This window comes from Octopus bimaculoides, chromosome 9, assembly GCF_001194135.2.
Source record: "Octopus bimaculoides isolate UCB-OBI-ISO-001 chromosome 9, ASM119413v2, whole genome shotgun sequence".
Classification (NCBI taxonomy): domain Eukaryota; kingdom Metazoa; phylum Mollusca; class Cephalopoda; order Octopoda; family Octopodidae; genus Octopus; species Octopus bimaculoides.
Genome location: NC_068989.1, coordinates 76,300,757 through 76,303,446, shown reverse-complemented (window position 1 = coordinate 76,303,446; position 2,690 = coordinate 76,300,757). Strand labels below are relative to the sequence as shown.

At 37.9% G+C, this 2,690-nt stretch overlaps 1 protein-coding gene across 1 annotated transcript in view; it reads right to left on the bottom strand.

Moving 5' to 3' along the window:
* Window positions 1–2,690, bottom strand: part of LOC106868258 (low-density lipoprotein receptor-related protein 5) — a 91,783-nt gene that overhangs the window by 74,318 nt on the left and 14,775 nt on the right. The window lies entirely within an intron of this gene.

Genomic DNA, 2,690 nt, shown 5'->3' with positions numbered 1-2,690 from the left:
ATATATATATATATATATATATATATATATATATACATTTGTACGCATGTGTTTGTGTTATGTATATATGTGTGTGTGTAGCTGTATATGTATGTGTATGTGTGCGTGTGTTTGTGCGCGCGCGTTCTGTTTTAATTATTTCAATTCTTCCTCTGTAGAAGGAGCTTGATCCTTACAATGATACAAATCTCCATCTTTGGAAAGTAGATACTAATGTCACATTTTATACTTGAGGAAATTTTTCCACACTTTCACTGTTCGACTTATAGACTGTATTTGTAATGTGCGAGTCACATGGTTGATTTCTTTTTCTGAAAACCCTATTTTATCTAGATTGTAACTTGGGTGTTTATTTACAAAGCAAGTGCACCGATTAATGGTATAAATGTGAGAGGATCCATTACAACCGTTCGAAAAAACATCAACTAAATAACGAAATCAAAAAGAGGTTATCTTCATTACTTAGAAAAATAACCAGAGATAAGGATAGAAAGAGAATCCAACAAGATCTAGAAAAGTCGTTCATGAAAGAATTTGAAATGGTGAAGACACACCAGATTAAGAAGTTTATGAATCTCAAAGGACACAGAATGAAGACTGAAGTCCGTCACCCACCTGTGAAAGCAGTAATTAATGTAAGGAGCCGACATCTAAAAAGCTCTGAAGAAGTACTAAACAAAGGTCTCAACTTTGCGACAACCATCAAGCGCATTCCATACTTGAACATAATAGCCCCTAATGAAGAGATAGCCATAAAGATACGAAAAGGTCAGGGAGATGAACTAAGGTGGAAAGTGAGACAGGTACTAGAAAAACCGAAACTTCCCAAACCAAAAGTTCACTACAGAGTGACAATTCCATCATAATACTTCCAGCAGACAAGGGAAATGCTACAGTGGTGATGAACAATTCTGACTACTCTGAAAAATTGGCAAGTCTTATAAGTGATGGTAGCTACAGCAAAGTAAAGAAAGACTCTACTCTGAAAACAGAGAGGAAGTTGTCACAGATCTTGATCAAGAACAAGGATCACTTTACACCAATGAAGTACAGACAACTGACTCAACACTACAGTAAACTACCACACATGTACGGTCCCCCTAAGATTCACAAGGATGGTATTCCATTAAGACCTACAGTGAGCTGGAGAGATTCAGTGTGTCATCCATTGAGCCGTTTCCTTGTGGATATAATCAGTCCATTAGCAGGAAAATCAACATCGTACGTGAAGAATTCCATCCACTTCACAGAATTGATCAAGGATACCCCCATTGAATCCAACCAGATGGTGACTCTAGATGTGATAAGTCTGTTCACCAAAGTCCCAACTAGTGAAGCACTATCGGTGATTCAAGAAAAACTAGTGACAGGCACCCATCTAAAAGAACGCACTAGTATACCAATAAAAAAACTTGATGGAAATGTTGACCTTCTGTGTAGAAACTACCTACTTCAGTATGGACACTGATATATATCGACAAGAAAGGGGTTTAGCTATGGATTCGCCATTATCACTGATAATAGCCAATATAGCCAATATATACATGCAATGCTTTCGGAATTTGGCTTTAGGATCAACACCACTAAAACCAACTCCATGGCTGCGATATGTTGATGACACCTTTATACTCTGGTCCCATCAGGAAGATGCCCAAGTGCAGTTAGATCATGTGAACTCAATAAAACCATCCATACAGTTCACAATGGAAAAGGAAAAAGACAATCAGCTGACATTCCTGGACGTATTAATGACACGCACCAAGTATGGATTCAGGACATCCGTATATCGCAAGCCAACCTTCATTGGACGATAGATAAAGTTCAATTCCCACCATCTATACAGTGTAAAGAGAGGGATTGCTCAGTGCTTAAAACATCGTGCAAAGAATATAAGTAGCGATCGTGATACCCACCACGAAGAAATGATCAAGCTCAGTAACAATCTATTAAGCAACAACTATTTCAAAAACATACTATCCACTCCAATCATGAAGAAAAGTAAGGATGAAACCAATAGACTGTCCACAGTCTGTCTATCCTATGTGAAAGACCTCTCCGAAAAGATACAAAATATATGTGGCCCATATGACATTAGGACAGTATTCAAGAGTAATACAACACTTCGCAAATATCTCTTTCGAGTAAAACCACCAATAGAAGAGAATATGACCAAAGACTGCATGTACTCCATCCCATGCAGCTGTGGTGGGTTATACAAAGGCGAAACATGTCGCCCCCTCAAAATAAAGGTAGAGGAACATCGCATAGTTGTGACACGAGGAGATAAATAGGGTATGGCTGATCATATATGAAAAAACAGGAGACCACCTCCTCCTGTGGGTTGAAGTTAAAATAATAGACAGAGAGCACCACTGGAAAATACGAAATACGAAAACTAAAAGAAGCAGCACATATTTCCTTATTGGCCACACAGTGCTGAACACAGAGGGGATAAATACAAATGTAGAGCTTTTTTTCTTTTCGAAAATGAAAAAGAAAAAGGGGGAAAAAGAGAAAAAAGGTAAAATTTCGATTAAAAGGGATAGGGAAAAAATGACGATCAAAAGGGATCGTGTATCAAAGAAGAATTAAAAATTTTTTTAAAGCAAGATTAGGTTTATCCGTGGAAAGAAAAGCCTACGGAAAAGACCACGGTAACCTCAGTCAGGGAGAGAATAAGCACATGAGAG